The sequence below is a fragment of the Emys orbicularis genome, chromosome 8 (assembly GCF_028017835.1).
Source record: "Emys orbicularis isolate rEmyOrb1 chromosome 8, rEmyOrb1.hap1, whole genome shotgun sequence".
In the NCBI taxonomy this organism is placed as follows: domain Eukaryota; kingdom Metazoa; phylum Chordata; order Testudines; family Emydidae; genus Emys; species Emys orbicularis.
Genome location: NC_088690.1, coordinates 41,317,290 through 41,343,692, shown reverse-complemented (window position 1 = coordinate 41,343,692; position 26,403 = coordinate 41,317,290).

The following is a 26,403-nucleotide window of genomic DNA, read 5'->3' as shown; positions in this document are numbered from 1 at the left end:
AATACCTAATATTAACAGAATTTGTGTTTAAATATATATGGAAATATATATTTAGTGGCCTCTCTGTTGAAATAGAAAAAAGACTTAGGCATAAGAAAGATGCCCAAGATTGGGCGAATTAATGGACCAAACTATGCTCTTTATTACTCTCCATATAAATCAAAAGCAACTCAAAGACAACCTACAGTTGGCTACATTGACTTTAAACCCAGAACCTACCAATAGTATGGCATAAAGCAGCCATTTTTAAACATCAAGAATCTTTATTAGCTAATGATCAAATACTACCATCCTTTATGCAATCAGTTTAGTAGTCTATTGTGGTGGGTATTTTGTTTGAGTCCCTTCTCAGCCTGCCTGGGAAGCTCTTGTTCAGACACCCATAATAATTTCACTTTGCAGATGCTATGAAAATACACATTTGTACAAGGTTTTGTAACATTGAGCCCAATTCTCATTTATACTAAGACAACAGTGTTTGGCCCAGTATATGTTTCTGCATTACCTGTCATTAAAAATAAGCAATCCTAAACATAGCCACCATCACTTTGGCATTATAGTAGATATAGGAATGCAAACTAAAAATATTTTGAATCACTTCATATTGGTCATTATACAAAATGTTACACTACCAGACTTGGTCTTTTTCCTTTAAAAAACTACTATATATTATACATTTAAACAGGTGTGTTACTTATAGTCCATAGTATTTCCTGTATACTGAAATCTGCTCATTTAACTTACACTGGTGATTCTGTTTTAGCTGACCTAGAGAGCAACCTTAGTTGAACAGAATGCAAAACAGGAGCCAATAAAGACTGTTTTTACATTTGGAAGTCATAAATATTGAACAGACTGCCTGTCCTGCTTTGTAAAGAAGCATCATGACTTTTATGTGTTTGCTCTCAGTCTTGAAAGGCAAAGGTCTTGATATACAAAATACTTTTTTACACTTCTGAAAAAGTATAGGCCTATTTCTGAAGATTTAATAGTAAATACGAATAGTATGAGATGCAAAATATTAGCATTAATTTAAACTATGAAATATGAAGCACTCCAAAGTTAAAATATTCTGAAAGTTCAGGTTGTTCCAAATTGGTTTAGGTAGCCAAGGAGCACAAGCTATATTATATAAGATCTTTTTAAATAATATAAAAATATATATTAAAATTTAATTTTGAAATGACAAATAAGAATAGAGATTACTACATATGTGTTACTTAGTTTGTTTTCCAAATATTATGGAGACTAGGAGACCAAGTGTATTAGAGGTATGTTAATGAGTTTTTAAATTCAGTAGTTTTGCATACATGTACTATGACTTTTCAATCCTGGTTTTTTAAAATACATTTTAAGAATGTCCCCGTTAATAATACTCTTCTCACAACTTGCTGACTTTAATATTTACATAACTTTTTGAAATACTTCTTAACTGTTTTACTCCAATTTAGTGTGGATTTTTAGGTTTCAGATCTATAAAACAAGCCAAGCCCAAACACAACTTTTCTGGTCAAAATATACTGGGCAATTTTTTTCACCTTATTGTTTGAAATGAAGCATAGAAAATTGCATCCCAAAAGGAATTTTTTGAAAGCTTTTTGAATGCAGAGGGCAATAGAATAGAAACTAGAACTCAGCCATAACTATTTTAAGTACAGTACTACTAGGGCCTAATCCTATTCCCACTACAATCAATGCAAAACTCCCATTTTTTTTCAGTGGTACAGGATCAAGTGCCTGTTGATCATCTACTGCAGTGTCTAGAAGTAGCAAAGGGAAGATGCACTGGTGCTTGCAGATTGTGAAGTGAGAGCTTTTTGAAGGGTTTCATTCATTTAATACAATAACGAAATGATTTTGAGCACCTAAATGGGACCTGTTAATTAAGCATTGTGTAAAAAATGTATTTAGTTAAAAGGAAAAACACACACCAAATTCTTCAAAAGAGGCAGTCTGATGTAGTGTCTACAAGAGAGGATGGGGCATTAGGGTCTATGCCCGATTTTCCCACTGTCTTGCTTTGTAACCTTAGACAAGTCTCTTAAACATGATGGGCCTTACTTGTCGCATCTGTAAAATGGAAATGATGATACCTCCTTATCTTATGGGGGCGTTGTGAGTTTTAATTCATTAATGTTTATAAACTACTCCTATGGGAAGTGCTTTTAAAATGTGCAAACTGTCGTTATTTTTATTGCTTATTATTTATTATTTATTAAATTGACTGAATAAGGACAACAAGAGTGGGCCAACATTCCTACTTTTTTAGAAGGATAGCTTTTATTTCCATTTTTTTGGAAGGAAGGGGGGGGAGAATTGGTACTATTGAATTTCCGTCTGTTTACATCTAGTGTAGTTTCTTAATTATCTGGGGACCTCATTAGCAGAAACATTAATCTATAACTTGTTGTTTGTGTTTCTGTTCTTTTTTTAAAGATTCATAAAATGTAATAATCCATCATTTCCACACTGGCTTCCAAACATATTTTACCAAAAATGGCCTGTATTCTGATGCAGTTTAAGTTCTCTAAACAGTTATATTTGAATGCGGTGGCTTAAAAAAAATGTCCTTGACATTTTGAAAGTTTACATGTGTTAGGAATAATAATGTCTCCTTTCCCATTAAAGTGGCTTTTTCATTGATGGCAATGATTGTATATACAGAACCATTCTAGATAAAAAAATAATCATATTCATATTCTGAATCTAAATAAGATATTTGAGTCATGGTACACAGATTTACTTCTTTTCCCCTTAGGCGAAAAAAGTACCATGACATTGCACAATCCTGAGTGTCTTACCAAGTCTATGTGACTCATAGACTCTATGCTACTGTCTGCACCAATCTAATCTTTATTATGGACCTTCGATAGCTGCTTCACAATTTTGGGCTGAAACAGAGTTTCCAGATAAGTCTGACTTTGCTGCCTTAACCTCATTAAAAATCTACAAAAAATATTATTTTGGCCTTGAATATAGTATGTTAGATCAGGGCCTGAGGATACTTGTCAATTATCTCTCATTTTGAGGGTTGGCTCTCATTTTAAGCTGTTCGGGGCAGAGATGACTTTTTTGTTCTGTGTTTATACAGAGCTTAGCAAAAAAAAAAAAAAAAGGATCCTCATCCATGACTGAGACTTGTAGGCCCTATAATAATACCAAATAGTAATTTTATCCCCAAAGTTACCTATGTTTTAAAAAATTATGGTGTTTCATTGATTATTGTTGAAATGTACATCAGGAATAAAGAATCGGAAGTTATAGAAAGAGTTTGTTGCATGATTCTTTTATATGATTCATGTTCATGTCCCTCATTTGGACCCTCGAAAGTTGAAGTGAATTGGACAATTGCTTTATGAATTGTGGCACCCTAAACATAGATGTGTTCACCTGAATTCTAAGTCTTCTGATAGGTTGGGGGGTTGGTGTTTTTTTGGGGGGGGAAGGTTGCTAATTTGTTGCATAAATAAAAACCCAAATAAAAACAAAAAAGAGTGAAAACTAGTGAAGGTACAGGTCTAGGTTCACAAGGGGTCTTAGGCACCTAACGCCCGCTTTAGGTGTCTAAATCCAATATTTAGGCAGCAATGACACTGACAAAATCAACATTCTCCTACACCTGTAGATGTCTAAATTCCTTAGATGCCTATGTTTTTGCCATTAAAGTCACCAAGGACCTACATTTCAATGGCTGGGCATGCATATAGCTGCCTAAGGCCAGACACCACCTAGTAGCTCAGCACCTAACTCATGTGGGAGTCACAAACTAGGTGTTCCTGGCAATCCTGTCTTTGGGACCCAATCCAGTAGGCACGCTCAGCAGTTGCCTTAGAGTATGTCTACCAGATTGAGTCCCATACAGGAGGCGAATGTACTGCTGCATAATACCCTCCACATATATCCAGTGGTTAGAGCACTCACCTAGGATGTGAAGAGCCTGTGTTCAAATCTCTCTGGCCCATTGAATACTTAATTATTTTATACACAGAGCACAGCTCAAACAGGAGAGACTGAAAGAGACCCATTCCAGAATACACTATAGCCTAGTCTGAGTATTTACTATTAAATCTTCAGAAATAGGCCTATACATTTTCAGAAATGTAAAAAAGTATTCTGTATATCAAGAATATATCTTGTATTTATACTTTGTATATCAATATTTTGATCTGTATATACAGATATTTTGCATCTCATATTATTTGTATTTACTGAGTAAAGCTCAGGTTGTTCCAAATTGGTTTAGGTAGCCAAGGAGCACATGCTATATTATATAAGATCTTTTTAAATAATATAAAAAATATATTAAAATTTAATTTTGAAATGACAATAAGAATACTATATATGTGCTACTTAGTTTGTTTTCCAAACATTATGGAGACTAGGAGACCAAGTGTACTAGAGGTATGTTAATGAATGTTTAAATTCATTAGTTTTGCATACACCCTGCTCCATATCAGTCAAATTGGTTCTCCCTGAAACTGGTTCTCCTGTCTCCTCCATGAGCACTTTAACGACTGGGAAAGGGGCGGGGCTCCTCATTTTTTCACAACAAAGCACTGACCTGGCTTCGGCACCTAACTCCAGGAGAAGTTCACAGTTATGGATCCTGAGGGAGGGAGGCACCTCACTCCAGCCCAGGCTTAAGTGCCTAACACCCTTTGAGGGGCGTGGTTTAGACCCCATCCCTCTTCTCAGCATTTCCTACTGGCTAGTTTAGGTGACTTCTTGCTCAGTGTGCTGGCTTCTGTGAATCCCATTCTTAGGCACTTCACTCCCCCCATGCATTGATTAGGAAACATGGACACCTAGTCAAGGTTGTGAATTCCACTGGGCAGCATGGTGCTTATAAGTTAAACAGAGCAGTGCTTCTTGTTGTGGTTCCTCCGTCTCTTTTGGGAATCGATCCCCTAGTGCACAGCAGATCACCTGATTACAATCAGTTATGAAACTATTAATTTCAATAGTAAAATTGTGAGGGCTTCTTAACTCTGGCATGCTTAACATGAGGTGCCACATAACTGCCAAGAGATGTAGGCTTCCATTAAAAAAAACACAAAGAACAACAACAAAAAGTCTCTAGCCTTTTCCTTGCACAGACAGAATCAAAATATAAACCAGTAGCTGTGGAGTCTTGTCAGTGGAAAAGAGGAATTTTTCCACTAGAAGTATATTTGGTCAGATAAGCAGTTTGTAAATTAGAGAGACACTGTGAAAAGTAGTGGTTACCACAATTAGATAATTATTCATACTTTTTTTTCAGATGCTATTTAAAGATTGGACAGTGGGAGATAAAGTTAAATGAATTGCATAAATCTGTTTGTGCAGGGGAATGCCTTCCAGCTTTAGCCCTTCCAAGGCTGTGTCTCTCCCATTGCCTCCCATAGAACTTCTCCAGTGAGCCCCTTAAGAGACTCGTCAAGGACCAGGCTCATAACCTCCCGTAACGCCCCACAACAAAAACTCCAACCCCCTCTCTATGCTTGTTAGTTCCCTGTTGTGCCTTGTATGAAGTCTGCTAGGCCTATATTGGCTTCTTTTTTGAGGATCTGGCTACATCTGGAAGTAGATGGGTCTCCTCAGTTTTGCCTCGTATGGGGATGAGGGGCCACTGACTAGTGTGGTAGTGCCATGCTTTGATCGCTCAGTGCTTAAGGAGCTTGGCTTGCAAGAGATATACTTTATTCTGTCTGGTTCCAAGTGTTTGTGCATAACAGGAGCTTCACAAGCACCATGCCCAGTCTCTGCCTGGGAAAGATCAGCCCTTAAAGGCACAGTTCTAAATATATCTTCCATTCCTGGCCAAAACTTAATAACAATAACACTGAAAATTCAGTTACGTATTTGTAATGTGCATTGTACTAAACTTACCAACAATGTTCAGTTAATCTTTGAGTTGCCCTGCAATGTTGTTAGGGTTGCCTCCTGTCTAGCTTTTCCCATGATCATCTCTCTTTCTGAGGTAGCTGTCCTGGAAAATCTGTGAGGGTGCTCTGTACATATTGCTAGCTAGTTTTATGAGCTCATGATCATCCCTGAAACCCTGATTTTTGCACCTCAGACCTCTGGGGTCCCCTGAAACATCAGCACTAGTGCTGTTAGGAGGCAGGAAGTCCATTGGTTCTGGTTATTCCTTGTCCTCTGGCTCCATCATCATCTCAATTTGCTGTGGTTGTTATCTCTCTGAGATCTTCTCATGAAAGGCAGCAGACTTAGTGCCCCTTATCTCCCTCTCTTCTGAGATTTGGAGAAGGTGTCACCTATTCCTCCAGTATCCCCATGTGGAGTGGCAATTTAGGTTGGTTGTAAGAATTTGTAACACTACTTGTGACTACAGCTGGGAGAAATTTTAATCGGACTTTTATTATTTTGACACAATTTTCACCAGCCTGTTAGACTGGGGATAATGGGGACTAGCAGTTACATGTCTAACCCCACACTTTGCTGCAGAATGCTTAAACTCTGGCTCATTGTCAAACATTACTATGTTGGATATATCATGTCTATCAAAAATAGATTTGATATGCACAATCACCTGTTTAGCTGTAGTATCTTCTAGTAAGACCACTTGCAGGGAATTGAATATAACAGTGTAGGACAAGTACCTACTTTTTCCAGCCAATGTAAACAAATCTATGCATGCTTTGCTTCTATGTTGATAATCCAATCGTCTTTTGATGCTACATTATCTCCTATGAAGAGTTCATCTAAACTAGTGGTGCTGTCATACTCTTTTTTCACACTGAATACACTCTGCTGGTGCTTCCAAATTCTTGCAAAGTGAGGTAATTCATTGAAATTCATGTATTTTTTCCTTCATATGTCCAGCATTGTCTTGGCTTGTGTGGGTTGCCATGATCTGTGCAGCTCCATGTGCTATTTTTGGTGGACTCTGACTTTAAGCTCTGCATGCCTTTCTGCTGCAGGTCTCTTTCTTTTCGTATTTTGGATTCTGTATCATGTCTACGATGCCTGAGTGCTGTCCAATCTCCGTAAGCTTCATTCTGGATGGAGTGACTGACTTCTTTTGCTTGGGGAATTCTGATTGCTTTGTCGAAGGTTAATTCTGGGTTTTCGAGTAGCTTCTCTGAGTTTTTTGTTACAGATCAAAATCATTATCTGGTCTGTTATCGAGGATTCATTTAGCCTCCCAAAATTGCAAGGTTGGCTCTTTAGCCTTAGATCAGTTACAAACTCTTCTATGGTGTCACCTTTTTGTACTGTCTGTTTAAAAACTCATATGTTTAGTTTTTACATGGACTGCAGTATTCCAATTTTTGGAATAAAGTTTCACAGTTAGCCTCCTCAGCCTGAGTTAACTGAAAACTGTTAAATGGAACAAGTTCTTCAGAACCAGCTATTGTTAGAAATAAGGCTACCTTCTGACTGACTGCCTTTTTGCTGGCACTAATTGCTTGCAGATACAGAGTAAAAGTGTTTAAACCTTGACCAGTTGCTTTCCACATTTCCAGAATTTCAACTCTGGTGAGACTTTTAAGTGCTCCATTCTTCCCCTCAGGTTATTTCTTAGTTCCTTTTTACTCCAGATACCATGTGATTTTCAGTGCTTTCTCACTGTTTAAGGTGCTTGCAAAAGTTCTGCTTTACTCTGTCTGGTTCCAGCTGGCTGAGCATAACAAGAGCTTCACAGTCCCCAATACCACAACTAGTCTTTCTTAAGGGTTGAGGGAGTTGGTGTTTGGCAAACCACCCAAAGCAATGGGTAGCCATGTGCCTCCCAGGGCTAGCACTGTGGACCTGTGAGGCTCCTAAGGCCAGTGGGAATTTGGGGCTCTGATGTTCCACATAAGTCTTGTAGGAGATCAAAGAATGCTGCTAAACATATAAGACGTATGGGAGCTGTGGGTTTGGGAAGTTCCCAAAGAGCCTTGTGTGGGAGAATCATCAACTGGCTGGATCCACAGGAGTCATCAGGCTTCTGAGCCTGCGAAGCCACATCCCGCAGAGTTTAAAAGCTGCACTAGGGAAAGAGCTCACAAGATGCATAAGAACATAAAGCTTTCTATACAGAAACCATTCCTACATTGAACTCTGTCTACAGAGAATGTTTTCAACTTTGCAAACTCAGTGCCTGGTGCTACTCCCACTGAAGTGAATGTGAGTCTTGCTGACTTCGATGGGAGAACTGTGCTCTTTTTGCAGTCTGTGTCATAGAAGGTTAAGCATGGCCCAAACTAAGTGTTTCGTCATGCTTCATTATTTTTTGCAAGCAACAAAAGGGCTCCATCCTCAGTGAGTGCTAAAGTTGAAACTTTCAAATGATAAAATTCAGCCACTTTTGTGTCATTGGATGAGGAAAATTCACCTTCAAAATCATATTTGTGAAAAAATGGGATGGAAATTTCACCTTTCTGTAACTCGAAATAGCTGAATAGATTTTGCTTAAACTTACCAAAAACAATTTGCCTCTGGGATGGCACAAAGTGGAGAAAATTTTAGCAGGAAAGGAGAATATTTCAAAAACTTATCGAGAAATAAATGAAGTTATAATGACATTCCTGACATAAACTTAACAGCTGGTGCTACCTGGAGCCTGGTATAATAATGCATCTTATCTGACCCAAATCCAACAACAAATACTTTGGTTCTCTATTCCTGTATATTTTGCTGCTGGCTACAGATAAAATTGAACATGTTTTGTTCAAAGGATATTAGTAGGTAGACACCAATTATTCACCAAGTCAAAGGTGCAAAAGAAATACTGAAGTGTATTAGCTACAGTGTAATGACTTCATTACACAAACTGGAACATGAATGGCTTAGTATTTTAGAGACAAAGGGAGCATTCATAAATAGGAGAAAAGGAGACAGGATGAATTCTCCACTTTTATCATTGAACAAAATTGATGACTCCTTTGCTAAATGTCATAACAAAACCAAAGCTGGATGTAATTAAAATGTGTCCCAGCTTTATTTAATTGTGTATACTGTGTAAATCCTTGGAGCCATTTTGTTCACATCTATCAAAATAAAAGGACTCCTGAGTCCTAATTCATAATTTATAAGCATAGCCACGCCAGTGAGTGTGGCTGCAGGCTACTGTGACTACCTTTGCAATAGCCAGAGAATGCTAAGTAGAAGCAGCATCATACCTTTCAGAGCTGAATATTTTTTTTGCTGTTTCTATTTTATTTATACATTAAATCTTTTTTTTAAATTTTAATTGTCAAGCTGCAAGTCCTTTGCCCTCTGATACTGGCTGCCCAGGATGTTATTTAGTCTACTCCACGTGCTTATGAAGATGAAAAGACTCAAAATAACACCAAGATGTCTTCAGTGCTCCATGCTGACAGAGCAGAGGCAGCCTCTATTGATTGTCACCTCTCACAGCAGTAATAAGAATGTAAACTCAACCTTGTGCTGCTTTCCATCAAAGCAATGCAAGTCCAGCTTTCCTCTCTCACAAGCCCACATTCATCTCTTTGGTTGTCGATATGTCCTGATGGAGCTTTTAGACACTTATCAATATTTAACTACATTCCTATTGACCCAGCAATTACACAGTAATTGATTTAAGATTGATAATCAAGTTAACATTTTAATGTTCAAAGACAAAGATAACTAACTAAATGTGAAATTATTTCAGTTTATTACTTTGTGTGTGTGTGTGCGTGCGGTACTGTTTACTGCAGGAGAAATGAAATATTTCACAATATTGTTTGGAGTCTGAGACTCATTTGTTGTCTGCCAAGACTAAGCAATATTTTATAATAACAGTGCTACTTTTGTAATAGACTCATTCAAATGAGTCCCTTCAGCACTTCTTGATAATAAAGCTTTATGAAATGAGGTGTATTCACTAAAAATGAAAAGTCCCAGTTTACCAAATGTATGAAGCAATGTATTTGCTGAGGAGTAAGGCCATAGAGTTATTTAGTAGACTACAACGTTGGATGAAAGTTAGCTTTGGTGAGTGATACTTTTGGTGAATCAGTAATATTGATTTCTTGCACAGAAAGGTCTGAGTGCAGTCAGAGTTCTGACAAGCTTGAGCACTACCAGCTCCGTGGATATAAATATTTAGCAAAGAAAATGTTCAAATAAATAAAGCCATGAATGTGGAAAGATGGAATCTTTTCCAGTATGACAGTGATTAACTCAAACCTATTGATTTTGCTAGCTGTTTGGTGTATGGGGTGGAATACAGGCTGTGAAATCATGATCCATTTTGTATGAGACCAGTGGAATAAGAGGGCAGGAGGACATGCATCCAGCATGAAGGTTGTGAATTTTTCACTTTATAAGAGGAGTTAAGTCACAAAGAAAAATGTTACTCCTGACTAATAAATTTGGGAGTGGAAAGAAAAGGATGATGGAAATACATTTTGAAATTGTTACCCCTCTCGGTTTCCTGGCCAGTCTTGTATCTTGTTATCAGAGATTACTGTAAGGAAACCTAATGCTTTTTTTATTTTATATAACTGGGAAGCATTCCAAACAAAACATTAAGAGCGCAATCCTTTAGCCCTTATTTACACTAGCAGTGCCAACTTCTCTTACTGATGTAAATGGTCATAATAGTTCCACTAAAGGTAAAGTTTATTGGATTGGGCCCTAAATGAGAAAAGAAAAGAAAAAAACCACCAAAGATATGCATGTGAAGTCACATTAGGAAAGTCATTTAACATGTGGCCTTGCCATGTCCAGGTGCAAGCAAAGAGCACAGCACAGCATTTGATTGCAACAGAGCTAAATGTTTTATTAGTAATAACCCAGAAGCAAAGCACTTGATTGCAACAGAGCTAAATGTTTTATTAGAAATAACCCAGAAGCAACTCAGGTAGTCAGCACTGAGTCTGGGGGCAGTGAGGTAGAGAGGTCCATGCTTTTTGAGACTTTGGATCCCAGAAGCCTCCTGCTACAAGACAAGCCCAAGAAAGAAACCAACAGAACTCCACTGGCCATCACCTACAGTCCTCAGCTTAAACCTCTCCAACGCATCATCAGTGATCTACAACCCATCCTGGACAATGATCCCTCTCTTTCACAGACCTTGGGAGGCAGGCCAGTCCTCGCCCACAGACAACCTGCCAACTTTAAGCATATTCTCACCAGCAACCACACACCGCACCATAGTAACTCTAACTCAGGAACCAATCCATGCAACAAACCTCGATGCCAACTCTGCCCACATATCTACACCAACAACACCATCACAGGACCTAACCAGATCAGCTACAACATCACCGGTTCATTCACCTGCACATCCACCAATGTTATATATGCCATCATGTGCCAGCAATGCCCCTCTGCTATGTACATTGGCCAAACTGGACAGTCACTACGTAAAAGGATAAATGGACACAAGTCAGATATCAGGAATGGCAATATACAAAAACCTGTAGGAGAACACTTCAACCTCCCCGGCCACACAATAGCAGATGTAAAGGTAGCCATCTTACAGCAAAAAAAACTTCAGGACCAGACTCCAAAGAGAAACTGCTGAGCTTCAGTTCATTTGCAAATTTGACACTGTCAGATCAAGATTAAACAAAGACTGTGAATGGCTAGCCAACTAGAGAAGCAGTTTCTCCTCCCTTGGTGTTCACACTTCAACTGCTAGCAGAGGACCTCACCCTCCCTGATTGAACTAACCTCGTTATCTCCAGACTGATTCTTGCCAGCATATTTATACCTGCCCCTGGAAATTTCCATTACATGCATCCGACGAAGTGGGCATTCACCCATGAAAGCTTATGCTCCAATACATCTGTTAGTCTTAAAGGTGCCACAGGACTCTCTGTTGTCTGTTTTTCCTGTTTCTCTCTTTTGTACCTTTTGGGGCTTTTCTTGTGCTCACTGCCTTTCTCAGTCTTAGCTGCTGCTTCTTCTCCTCTTCTGCCGTGGCACCACAATGTATTTGGGGAATTAAAGAAAACTCCTTAGTAAAGAGGAATTTCACTCACTTCCCTGTTATTTCTTTACCTGTTTTCTCTCCTGTCTCTGAGGTTGGGGGGACAGCCAATTCTGACACCATATTGTGTGGTGTAATGCAGGCAGCAACCAGGAGTAGACAGGCAAGTATGGCTGTAACAGAAGTGCTCTATTTATAATAACCCAGAAGTAACATAGATAATACAGCTACTTCTGTGTGTAGTGACACCTACAGTTTTAATTCTGTAAGTCGACATTCTGATTATTTCTGTCACATACCCAATGTTTTATTAGTGTTGTTTGAAAGTCCTAACTTGAGTGCATCCACATGCTAATGTAAACTAAAAACAACAGCTTGGAATTCTTAATACAGGTGATTACACTGAGTTGTTGGGTTCTGAATGACCAAATGACAGAAACAAGCAACAACACAAAAGGTCTATTATTTTCCCTTTCATTCCCCTCAATGTAAACTACTGAGAGTAGAGCAGTACTTCCTCCCACCCTCTAAGAAGAGACTTACAGGCCTGTTCTTTTCCTGCAGACTCCCAGTTATTTAAGTGAGGTTTCTTGCCGGCATAAGCATTTGTCACTGTGGGACAGTTTACAGGACTGGGGCCCTTGTAAGTGAAATCCCATCTCTTTCTTTCTTTCTTTCTTTCTTTCTTTCTGGATTTTAAAAAGTTTTACATTTCTGCATTCAAAAAACCAAAAACAAAATGTCCCACAATTTGTATGATTGTGTGAATGTTAGAGTGAAGCAGTGAGTGGAAGGCAATGTGAAATTCTTTGAAAGCTGTGTTCTGTGGGATAACTAGAAATTAGCTGAATCACCTCAGATATATCCAAACCTCATTGTTATTTAGGTCAAATCCTCACAGGTGTTTAGGTGCCTAACATTATCAATTTCATTGAGAGGGCCTTAGTGAATAAATGAATAAATTAAAAATATACTGCAAGCAAAACTCTCAGGGTAGGGGAGAATATGAAGTATTTCAGCTATGTAGCTAATGTAGCTATGTAGGTACTATGATGTTACTATGTTTATTGCTAAGGGTCAATGTGGCAGTTCAAACAACAATTACCTCAAACCAAACCCCCAAAAAACCTCTTCTTGCAGAAAAACATTTGGTGAAGGGTCCCTATCCACCACCCATAATTTCTCATCTGGATCAAGAAGCCCTGAAGATGATTTAAGGTCCAGTTCATTGTGGACCTGCACCTTGTGTTTGTTATTACACATGTCAGTTGCTGAGAAACACTTCCATTCTGGTTTGGTTGCATTTTTTACCTACTTTGCACTGATGTAAATGCCTGCATGTGGTTTGGGTTAATGATAAACCCCAATAGCATAGCGATAAGCAGGTCACTTGACTAGCCTCTTCCATTGAAAGGACAATGGGGCAGATAGAGAAAAGGCAGGGCCTGTTGTAAAGGTCTTTCACATGGGATAGGAGGGAGTTTGGTTTGGTGAGGGCTCCCCGGGTCTTGGTAAATTTGGATAAACATTTGAACTTTTGGATGCTTATCGACATTAAGCTTCCAAAGCTTTGAGGTCAGACCATCACTAATTATTAGCCACATTTTGCCTTTTTAAAATTAGATGGCCAAGGCATAAAGAAGCATGAGCTATGCATGTCAGCTGCAAAAAGTTGATTCCTAGCCTGCGAGACTGCTGATGATGATATGAATAATATATTTTAAAATGACAAACCAGGGCACGTGTCTACATTTCATTTCGGCACATTCATATTTTATTTAATGCTCTTATCCGTAGGTAGAAAGAACTTAGATATTAGATATTTCACTTTAATTAAAACTCAGTAGGAGCAACAAACCAACAAACAATGGAATTGTGTTGTGCATTTTCAGTGCCTGACTTGAAACAATGAAGGCTCAGAGGTTCTGAGCACTCATAATTCCAGTTGAAGTTAGTGGGAACATCAGGTGCTTTGCACCTTTCAAAAGCAAGCCTGAGGTGTCTCAGGTTGGGGACCCAGAAATTGAGGCACCCAAAATCACTTGCTGCTTCTGAAAATGTTGGCCTGAATTCCTGAATCCTGTCTCCTTCTGTGTTGCTTTTTTAGCATCCTAATACCCAGGCACAGCTAGATTCCAAAGGAGCAACAACATTTCTGTGAATATTTTCACATCAGAGCTCTGCCAGTGACTTCCAGTGGTGAAATTCTGATCTGATCTCCCCCTCCTCCTGTTTGGCAGTTAGAGCTAAGACAGAGCTGTGCTGAGCTGCTACAACTATAGATAACTTCAAGCCCCTCCAGAGGCATAATGCCGGGCTGATCCCCCACCAAATGGTGCTCTGCCCCCCCATCGCCAGTATAGATTGTGATACAATCTGGCCCTTGACTGACCTGTCACCCATCATCACAGTATCTGTGTGCCATACATGTAAACTCAAAAGCAAATTGAAGTCTATAGTGGACATTGTGGAGTCTGCAGTTGCTCTGTGCTGGCTTCCCCTGCTAGTAAATGAGAGTAATAATACTTAACTAGCTCTCAGAGTTTTGTGAGAATTAATTAGTTTGTTAGTATTTGTACAACACTCTGAAAAATATAAAGCATTATAGTCCAGCTCCTCAAAGTGATTTAGGCATTGATTTCAATGGAAATTAGGAGCCTAAATACCTTGAGGATCTGGGCCTATGTACTAGTCACTGATGATTGCTACAACCTTGCGTATTGAAAAGATCAATACCTTTGATTCATGCCAGTGTCCATGGTACTATTAAATTAATAAATTACTTTAATATAGATTTAACTCTGTAACATAGTAATTTGTTCAAACTGGTCAGAGTGCACTTGGAACTAAGGCTAAGAGAACAACTTGGCCTCTTATACTACACTGTCATTATAACATGAACCTGCAAAACCATTCATATTCAGAAAGCCAAAGACTGTATACTATCATAGTAGTATTTAAAAGAACTTTCTAAATGGCTCTTTTATGCTGGCTTCATCTCTTGCAGGCTCATATGAGAAAAAACTTTCAATGTAATTTATTATATGTCAGTGTTCTCTAGCTCCAAATGTATCCCCACTTCAATTCCTTGACTTCAGTATAACAGAGGACCAGAAACAGCTGTTTTGCATGACAAATTACACTGTTACACCCAGTCTTATAATTAGGATGGAAGGTAGATATGTTACATCCACATTTAGGAAAAGAGCGACAAAAGATTAATTGCAGTCTATTAAAATTCTAAATTCATCATCACTTGAAAATTTCTTCATTTTATGCCAGAGTGGAAGAAGTCCAATGCATTTGTGAAATGAATCCAGTATGTGCTAATCTGCCATGCTGACCTCATTCAAACTTGAGGGCCCAAATGTATTATAAAGCATAATTACTTTAGAGCTAAAATCTTAAGCAAGGCTTTACGAGGGCCATGTCTATGAAATGCAAATTGAAATTGCCATGGTTCATGTATAAACAGGGAACCTAATCAAGTAAAACCCATATAAACAAGGACTTCTTCTTAAATAGCCCCAAGAAATAAAACATAAAAGTGATATTGGAGTCTACATTTTATAAAGTATTTGAACACTGCTTCTTTTTTTTTAATGAATTTTAAGACCTGCAATGTTCTGAAGGTTTTCTATGTGTTTTAAGTTATGCATTTTTAATTTCTTTTATATTAGCTGGCAGATGTCACAATAGAATGTCATTCGAATTTTCAGCCTAATTATGCATGCCAACACACAGTATCCAGATAGAATATTATGAGTTCTGGGTACCAGTTTTTCATTTTTTATTAGGGCAATTAATCTAATTGCATATTAGTCCACTTGTATCATAAGATTTTTAATATCGGGATGCCAGTCATTTATGTTCAATAAGAGGGGAGGGAATATTGGTCTTTTTTCAGGATTGTGGTTTAACTTCTGAGAACACCATTTCAGGGACATTTAAGACAGTAGATTATTTCTTTTTTGAAGATAATCATAAAAGTTTTTATGGAAAAAGTAATCTGATAAAGACAGAGTGGGGTCAAAGCTGACAAAGGCAAATGATTCCTCACCATGAGAAACCCCATCTCTGATAAAATGCTCCGTTGAAACCAGAGCTTTCTGAGGTTTGGAAAACTCATATTTGCTTACTACATGCAATCAGGTTAAAGTGAAAGCAAACCTGTTCAGCCTTTCTCATCTATTTGCATCACATGGAAAACAAAAACAAAAAAACCCAGACACTAGCACTTCATTACTTTTTTGTAATACCCATAGTGTAATTTATCCTGAAGTGATTATAGTTTGATGATCAGCTAATTAGGAGACATATTATAATTTTCATAGGCTATTTGTAAAGTATTACGCCTGAGAGATTTAATATAAATTGATTCATGAACACTTGCTCAAAAGTAACACAAACAAAATATAAGTGAGAGTGGCACAAAAATATTGTTTCATGACGATGGATGTTTCATAACTGTATTTTGTAACAAATAGTCATCAGGCTGGGTATGGAAACAAACTGAAGTCACGGGAAATTTAAATGGGATGTTTAAATCTTCAAAACACATTTTCTATGTTTATGTGTAAATTGATATTTTCCTGAATAGTTTTCCCCACTACATACATTCTTTGTTGTTTTTTTCAAATGTTAGACTATTTCAGTGTTTTATATGAAGAAAGTTACACGATGAGAAACTTGTTACAGAAACTGGTTTATTATGCATGTACTCAGTGTGTGACTCCTGACCTAATAGAACCTTCTTAATATGCACTTTGAAAAATGAATTTGAAGTGTTAAATGTCCTGAGTTCATTACTGTGGGTTGCCATTTGTTCCAGTGATAGTTATAGTGAAGCCACTGAACAGCTCTTGCAAAACAGTCAGCAATATTTTGTGCTAACTCTGTGAATAACTCATGTCTGTATTAATGCTACCCAAAATCAGTTGCACCTTCATTTTTGATTGTCAAACACACTTTCTGTGGCTTATCACTCCTGCCCTTCCCCTGTCTCCTATAGCCTTCCTTCTCCCTCCCTTCTCAAATACATCCTCCCTTTCCCAACACCATCCTTTCCTTCCCCCACCTGTCCTGAACCTGATCTCCTTCCCTCTTCAGTTAATCACCTACAACCTCCTAGCCTTCCCCAAAAGGCAAAACATCAGGACTAAGTGACTTCCTTTCTCCAGAATGTTTCCCTGATTTCCAACATCCTTCTCCTCCCAAAGCCCAACATTCTTCTACCTATCTACACAAAACACATCCAATCATCAGAAGGTTTTACCAATAAGCATACACAAAAACATTCTCCATTGGGCTAGCTGAGATCATTTGACGAGAGCATGAGCAACGTTAGTAGTGTTCCTCGTTGACATTAGCATATTGTCATTTGCAGGGCAGCCACATAGTCATCCATACATATGTTTCTGGACCATTATGCCATTACAACATCTTCCAGAGCTGACACAGGCCTCTGAAGGGTGGTCCTGCAATCCCTATTTCGATAGACTATGAGCCCCCTCTCTTGCACGGGGTACTGCTTGTGAGTCACCTAAGTGGCATACACATCTGCATCTACCTACAAAGAGAAAAGGTTACTCGCTGTAACTCTGGTTCTTCGAGATGTAATGAAGATGTGTATTCCCCTGACCCACCCTCCAGCCCCTCTGCATCACAGTCTTCTATCATGGGCATTCAGTGCGAAGGAACTGAGGGGGAAGGGTCCAGGCGGCATCACCTCTTATACCCAGGGGAGTGGCCACAGCCACGAGGCATGAGCACCACTCCTCTATGGGAACTGGTAGGCAAAATCTCCGACACACTAGGTGCACGCACACCTAAGTGGAATACACATCTGCATCACATCTCGAAGAAACACAGTTACAGTAAGTAGCCATTTCTTCTTTTGTCTGTGCCCCTACAACAAATGTAAGTGTGCCTTTCATAGAGTTTGCATTTTATTGAATTATTAGTATTTTACCAGAGTACTTTTCAAACAGACTTAAATACAATATGATGCCGCAGAACACTTTATCAGGGCTCTTAACACAACAATGGCCTATTTTATCTAGTACATTTATTGAAAGAATCCACAGATTCCCTACTAACATTGCTCACTTAGGGGTTCTCCCACTTTTCCAGATTGGTCTATATTTCTGTACAATCTTGTTTCTGATAGCAACACTATTCTAACACTCCATAAAAGCACGATGGGCCTTGTCTTCCTCTCACTTACATTAGTGTAAGTCAGGACTCGCTTCACTGAAGTCAGTGGAGTGACAGAGATGTAAAACTTGTGTCAGCTAGAGAAGAATCAGGCCCTGTAAGTGGCTCTGAATAAGGGCATTTTATACCAGGACACTAGAACAGAGTATTTTATAATAAACAGAGCATCATTAAGGCAAGCAGTAAAACTCAGAAGATACTAAATTTCTGATTTAAAAAAGGAACCTAGATTGTGATTTGACACCTTAATGAAAAGGAAATGAAAGAGAATGTTACATTCTTTAACTACACCCAACCTTTGGAATGAATTTATTTAAACCAAAAATGTTAAATTCCTAAAGGAAAACAGAAGATAAAGTCTCTAAGGGGCAGGTAGGGCAAGCTTCAGTATGAGGAACTTGAATACGCTAGAGCTGTTCCAAGGAGATAAAATAAGCAAAAGAATCCTTTCTATGCTTTTGATCTGTATAGGAATTTCAGTTTATATGTTAAGACACAATCATTTCAGGATGCAATAATAGGGTCCAAATGTCTGAGGATTCTCATAATTATTGGAGTTCTTTGTTCCTATTAAATTTCTGTTTCTGTAGGAATTCACCATAGGCTTTCACAGAAAAAAGAGCAAACGAAAAACCCTCCATGTGTCACTATTCAAAAAGTATGTTGATAGATAGATATATAGATTGGACAGACTGTATATGTGAAAAACAGAGAGACTGCATAAGTACTTGGGCTTTTTCTGTATGATTGATTAAATCACAACATGCACACCGGTTACTAAGATAGAAGTTTTATCATGAAATCCTAGATATATAGGGCTGGCAGACACCTCGAGAAATCATCTAATCCATTCCCCCCGGCCCATGTTGGTTAGGTCCAAGTATACCTAGACTATACCTGGCAGGTGTTTGTCTAACCTGTTCTTAAAAACTTCCCATGATGGGGATTCCACAGCCTCCCTTAATAACCTATTCCAATACTTAACTACAATCCTTATAGTTCATTTCCCCCCCCCCCCCCCAATATCTAACTTAAATCTCCCTGTCTGCAGATTAATGATATGTTTATACTTGGAGCACGGGGTGTGATTCCCAGCTCATGTAGACATGTGCTGTTATTGAGCTACTGCATTAAAAATAGTAGTGCAGCTGGGGTAGCCCTGGCAGTGCCAAATAGTGGCACAGATTAGTCGTGTCGAATACAAACTGAAGCCCCCGAGTATGTACTCAGCATGGCTAACACATACTACCACTCGTTGCTGTCCATGCTGCCCCAACTACACTACTATTTTTAGCATGCTAGCTCAATGAGAGCTAGTGCACATATGTCTGCGTGAGCTGGGAATCACATCCCCAGCTCCAAGCGTAGATGTAGCCTAAACCAATTACTTTTTATCCTATCTTCAGTGGACGTGGAGAACAATTGATCACTGTCCTTTTTATAAAACGAACAGGAGTACTTGTGGCACCTTAGAGACTAACAAATTTATTTGAGCATAAGCTTTCGTGGGCTACAGCCCACTTCATCGGATGCATAGAGTGGAACATATACTAAGGAGATATATATACACATACAGAGAACATGAAAAGGTGGGAGTTGCCCTACCAACTCTAAGAGGCTAATTAATTAAGAGAAAAAACTTTCATAGTGATAATCAAGATAGCCCATTTCAGAGAGTTTGACAAGAAGGTGTGTAGTGGCTCAGCCATTTCCAGTCTCTATTCAAGCCTAAATTGATGGTATTAAATCTATTTCCCCATATTAAGTATCCTCACATCTTCTTGTCAAACTGTCTGAAGTGGGCAGACAGATACAGACAGACATCATCTTCCTTTCCAAATGCAAACAGATGGACATCATACCAAAAGGACTAAAAGTAAAAAATCCATTACAATCTACATATCACACAAACTATGCTGGGAGACTGTGCCACACACTCTGAAAGAAACTGCAAAACCACCTGATCAACATCCTATACAGCAGGGGTCTCAAACATGCAGGGTTTTTCCCTGCGGCCCGCCAAGCTCCCCGCTGCCCCCTCAGCGTACCGCCTTTCCCCCCCCCCCCCCGGGCCGGATCCGGCCCCTCAGGGCTTTGGATCCAGCCTGTGGATTTGCCAACCCCCTGGTGTTGAGGGCCCCGCGCTGCTCCGGGAAGCCATGGACACCGCGTCCCTGCGGCCCCGGGGGGGGGGGGAGCAGAGAGCTCCATGAGCTGCTCTTGCCTGTGGGTACCTCCCCTGAAGCTCCCATTGGCCGGGAACGGGGAACCGCGACCAATGGGAGATTCGGGGGAGGTACCCGTAGGCAAGAGCAGCGCAGGGAGCTCTCTGCTCCCCCTCCCCCCGGGGCCGCAGGGACGCGGTGCCCGCCTCTTTCTGGAGCAGAGCGGAGCGGCACGGGGCCAGGGCCGGGGCTGGCAGGGAGCCTACCCTGGTCCCAATGCGTGCCCCTGCCACCCCGGAGCCGCTCCAGGTAACCGGCGCCAGGCCGGAACCCGAACCCCTCCTGCACCCTGCACCCCAACTCCCTGCCCTGAGCCCCCTCCTGCACCCCAACCCCCTGCCCTGAGTCCCCTGCTGCACCCCAACCCCCTGCCACACACCGCACTCCCTCCTGCACCCCAACACCCTGCCCTGAGCCCCCTGCTGCACCCCACACTCCTCCTGCACCACAACCCCCTGCCCTGAGTCCCCAGCTGCACCCCGCAGGCAGGGGCGTGGGTGGAGTGGGAGGGCAGGGCTGGGGACAGCGGGAGGTGGGTGATGCGGCCCTCGGGCCAACGTACGAGTCCTCATGTGGCCCTCCTGGTGATTCGAGTTTGAGACCCCTGCTATATAGCAAACAGGGAAAGATTAAGAATGAGCTCTCAAAACTGGATACTCTCATAAAAAACCAACCTTCCACACAAACTTCCTCATGGATAGACTTTACAAAAACTAGACAAGCCATTTACAACACAAACTTTGCTTGTCTACAAAGGAAAAAGGACACTAAACTATCTAAACTGCTACATGCCACAAGGAACTACAACAGTAGTTCCCTTAACCCACCCAACAATATTTTTAATCTTTCCAGCTATACTCTTAGCCTGGCAGAAGAGTCTGTACTATCTTGTTGCCTCTCCTTTTGTCCCTCCAGACCCACGAACATGATACAGTTCTGCGGTGACCTAGAATCCTACTTTCAATGTCTCCGACTCAAAGAATATTTCCAACACACCTCTGAACAACATACTAACCCACAGAGTCCTCCCTACCAGCACTACAAAAAGAAGGATTCTGCGTGGACTCCTCCTGAAGGTCGAAACAACAGACCGGACTTCTACATAGATTGCTTCCATTGACGTGCACAGGCTGAAATTTTGGAAAAGCAACATCACTTGCCCCATAACCTCAGCCGTGCTGAACACAACGCCATCAACAGCCTCAGAAACAACTCTTGACATCATAATCAAAAAGGCTGACAAAGGAGGTGCTGTCGTCATCATGAATAAGTTGGAATATGAACAAGAGGCTGCTAGGCAGATCTCTAACACCACATTCTACAGGCCATTATCCTCTGATCCCACTGAGGATTACCAAAAGAAACTACACCATCTGCTCAAGAAACTCCCTGAAAAAGCACAGGAACAGATCTGTACAGACACATGCCTAGAACCCCGACCAGGGGTATTCTATTTGCTACCCAAGATCCATAAACCTGGAAATCCTGGATGCCCCATCATCTCAGGCATTGGCACCCTAACAGCAGGATTGTCTGGCTATGTGGACTCTCTCCTCAGGCCCTACACTACCAGCACTCCCAGCTGTCTTCAAGACACCACTGACTTCCTGAGGAAACTACAATCCATCGGTGATCTTCCAGAAAACACCATCCTGGCCAATATGGATGTAGAAGCCCTCTACACCAACTTGCCATACAAAGATGGACTTCAAGCTATCAGGAACAGTATCCCTGATAATGTCACGGCAAACCTGGTGGCTGAACTTTGTGACTTTGTCCTCACCCACAACTATTTCACATTTGGGGACAATATATACCTTCAAGTCAGCAGCACTGCTATGGGTACCCACATGGCCCCCAGTATGCCAACATTTTTATGGCTGACTTAGAATAATGCTTTCTTAGGTCTCTTCCCCTAACGCCCCTACTCTACTTGTGCTACATTGATGACATCTTCATCATCTGGACCCATGGAAAAGAAGCCCTTGAGGAATTCCACCATGATTTCAACAATTTCCATCCCACCATCAACCTCAGCCTAGACCAATCCACACAAGCGGTCCATTTCCTGGACACCACTGTGCTAATCAGTGATCATCACATAAATACTTCCCTATACCGGAAACCTACTGACCGCTATACTTACCTACATGCCTCCAGCGTCCATCCAGGACACACCACATGATCCATTGTCTACAGCCAAGCTCTACGATACAACCGCATTTGCTCCAATCCCTCAGACAGAGACAAGCACCTACAAGATCTCTATCAAGCATTCTTAAAACTACAATACCCACCTGCTGAAGTGAAAAAATAGATTGACAGAGCCAGAAGAGTACCCAGAACTCACCTACTACAGGACAGGCCCAACAAAGAAAATAACAGAACGCCACTAGCCGTCACCTTCAGCCCCCAACTAAAACCTCTCCAGTGCATCATCAAAGATCTACAACCTATCCTGAAAGACGATCCCTCTCACTCTCACAGATCTTGGGAGACAGACCTGTCCTCGCTTACAGACAGCCCCCCAACCTGAAGCAAATACTCACCAGCAACCACACAGCACAGAACAAAAACACTAACCCAGGAACCTATCCTTGCAACAAAGCCCGATGCCAACCCTGTCCACATATCTATTCAAGTGACATCATCATAGGACCTAATCACATCAGCCACGCCATCAGGGGCTCATTCATCTGCACATCTACCAATGTGATATATGCTATCATGTGCCAGCAATGCCCTTCTGCCATGTACATTGGCCAAACTGGACAGTCTCTACGCAAAAGAATAAATGGACACAAATCTGACATCAGGAATCATAACATTCAAAAACCAGTAGGAGAACACTTCAACCTCTCTGGTCACTCAGTAACAGACTTAAAGGTGGCAATTTTGCAACAGAAAAGCTTCAAAAACAGACTGCAACGAGAAACTGCTGAACTTGAATTAATATGTAAACTAGATACCATCAATTTAGGCTTGAATAGAGACTGGGAATGGCTGAGCCATTACACACATTGAATCTATTTCCCCATGTTAAGTATCCTCACACCTTCTTGTCAAACTGTCTGAAATGGGCTATCTTGATTATCACTACAAAAGTTTTTTTCTCTTAATTAATTAGCCTCTTAGAGTTGGTAGGGCAACTCCCACCTTTTCATGTTCTCTGTATGTGTATATATATATCCTTACTATATGCATCCGATATATCCTTACTATATGCATTCCACACTATGCATCCGATGAAGTGGGCTGTAGCCCACGAAAGCTTATGCTCAAATAAATGTGTTAGTCTCTAAGGTGCCGCAAGTACTCCTGTTCTTTTTGCGGATACAGACTAACACGGCTGCTACTCTGAAACCTGTCCTTTTTATAACAGCCCTTAACATATTTGAAGACTGTCATCAGTTCCTCCTTTAATCATCTTTTCTAAAGACTAAACAACATGCTCAGTTTTTTTAACCTTTCCTCATAGGTCAGGTTTTCAAAACCTTTTATTATTTTTGTTGCTTTCCACTGGACTCTCTCCAGTTTGTTCACATCTTTCTTAAAGTGTGGCACCCAGAACTGGACTCTGTCCTCCATGTGAGACCTCAGCAGTGCTGAGTTGAGTGGAACAATTACCTCCTGTATCTTATATATAGCACTCATGTTAACACACCCCAGAATGACATTTGCCTTTCTAGCAACTGCATCACATTGTTGACTCATATTCATTGTGTGATCCACTATAATTCCAAGCTCCTTTTCAGCAGTACTACTTCTTAGCCCGTTATTTCCCAATTTGTAGTTGTGCATTTGATTTTTTTTCCATCGTGTTGATTTCAGACTATTTCTCTAATTAATGTACTAAGGTTGTTTTGAATTCTAATCCTTTCCTCCAAAGTGCTGGTGTTATCCATAAATGTTATAGGCAGACGCTCCACTCCATTATCCAAGTCATTAATGAAAATGTTGAATCGTACTGGACCCAGGAGAGACCCCTCCAGGACCCCACTAGACACATCCTCCCAGTTTGGCAGAGAACCATTGATTGATAACTATTCTTTGAGTACAATTTTTCAACCTTTTTTACACCCACCATATAGTTACTTAATCTAGATCATGCTTCCCTAGTTAGTTTATGAAAATGTCATATAGGACTGTATTAAAAGCCTTACTAAAATCAAGATATATCACCAATGCTTCCCGCCCCCTCCCCTCCCCCAATCCACTAGGCCAATAATCCTGTCAAAGAAGAAAATTAGGTTGGTTTGTCATGTTTTATTTTTGAAAAATCCATGTTGGGTATTACTTGTCACCAGACATGCCAAACCCGTGGAAAAAAACGCAGAAATTGGGCTTGTTTTTGGCTTAATTGGCTTGTGAGTTGCTTGTTGGCTAGTTTTTGGCTTGTTGCTTGTTTGGCTTGTAGCTTGTTGCTTGTTGTAGCTTGTTGCTTCTTTTTTTTTTGATCGGCTCCCAGCAAGCAGGGGCAAGGGCGGGAGAGAGTCAGGGGTGGACAGCGGGCCCACCACAGTCCCAGACTGCATGCTGGGGGGATCTAGTCACATAGAGTGTTGGGGTTTTTATGGATTGGCTTGTTTTGGCCTTGATTTGAAATGGGATTAGCTTGATTTTTGGCTTATTGTGAAAGTCGGGGTGCTTATTTACCGCGTGAAAGTTGGCAACTGTACTTGTCACCATATTATCCTCCTATCCTATTATGCATACTTGAGTCCTGTAGTAGCTATTAAAAAGTCAACATTTGTCATCAATTGTCAAATGGTGGATATTTAAGATACTGCAGCTTGACCTCATGTTTTTGTATACTTAGAACAAAAATTAATTGTTGCATCTTCCATACCACTTCGTGTTAACTAATGGCAAATATTCTCTGTTTATTAGCTATGTATGTACATACCTGTATATAAACTGGAAGCTTTTTGTGCTAGGGACCATTTTTAATTTTTGTGTATTGTAGAGCTCTCAGTATGTTATTGACACTAAACAAACTAAATTGAAATAAAAATGTTTTATTATAAATAGAAACATGATCTCTGAGAATATAATATATAAAAGAGCATATGTATGTATTTTATACACAATGAATTCATTCTTGAATTTGTTTGGTGTGTGTGTGTGTGTGTGTGTGTGAGAGAGAGAGAGAGAGAGAGAGAGAACAAGGGATGTATCAGGGAGTGTAAATTTTGGTTTTTTAATACCAAGACAAGGGTTAGTTTGGACCTGGATCTGATTTGTCCAGACCCACAAAGTTCAGCAGGGGACAGTTTGGATAAGCAATTATGCATACATCAGCTTTGAGGTTCTGGGGTCCCCAAACCAAAAGTATCAACCTCTGGAGGTACCTAACACTAGTAACTTGAGAAGCAATGCCAAACAAGAATGACTCAGGACTTTTCCTCCAGCTCCTCTTACAATTAATATCTTAAATGTTTGGAATCAATGGGATTGCAGAAGTTGTAATTGAGAGCAGAATTTGGTTCTCTATGTTTAACTCCTTCATAGACATAATACACTGCCCTTTTTCATTATATTTTAAACACTTGACAAAACCAATTACATTGTTAGAAGAAGAATTTTTTTAAAAAAATATTGTATTCTATATATCAGAACCAACCTTAGGATGCATCTTTCCTCAACCCCAGGGGATGGAACAGTCCATCCAGGTTTCACAAGTTTCCCACTCAGCCAGAGGACCTGCAGCTGGCTAGGGCTGCTCAACAAGTATTATAGATGGCTTTTGTCCTCTAATGGGTTTGGCCAGGCCAGCCAGTGTAGGTACTGATTAACTGTATTCCCTGGCAGCCCTCACCCTGGTAGGTATATGTATATTCTGTATACGTATAGTAGACTGGAATGAAAAATCAGACTAAAATTTTGCTTTGGTGGCCAATAAAGAATAAAATGTAGTTTAAAACAAACTTGAAAAGCTCATTTTTTCATCTCTGCTCACTCAACCTTCCCTTTGCAGCCCCTTTGTGTATTTTTATTCTACCCTGGGATTGTCAAAACATACTTCAGTAAAGGGAGACAGGTTCATGGGATCTAAGGATTTTATACCATTTGTCTTAGTTGAGCAGTAAT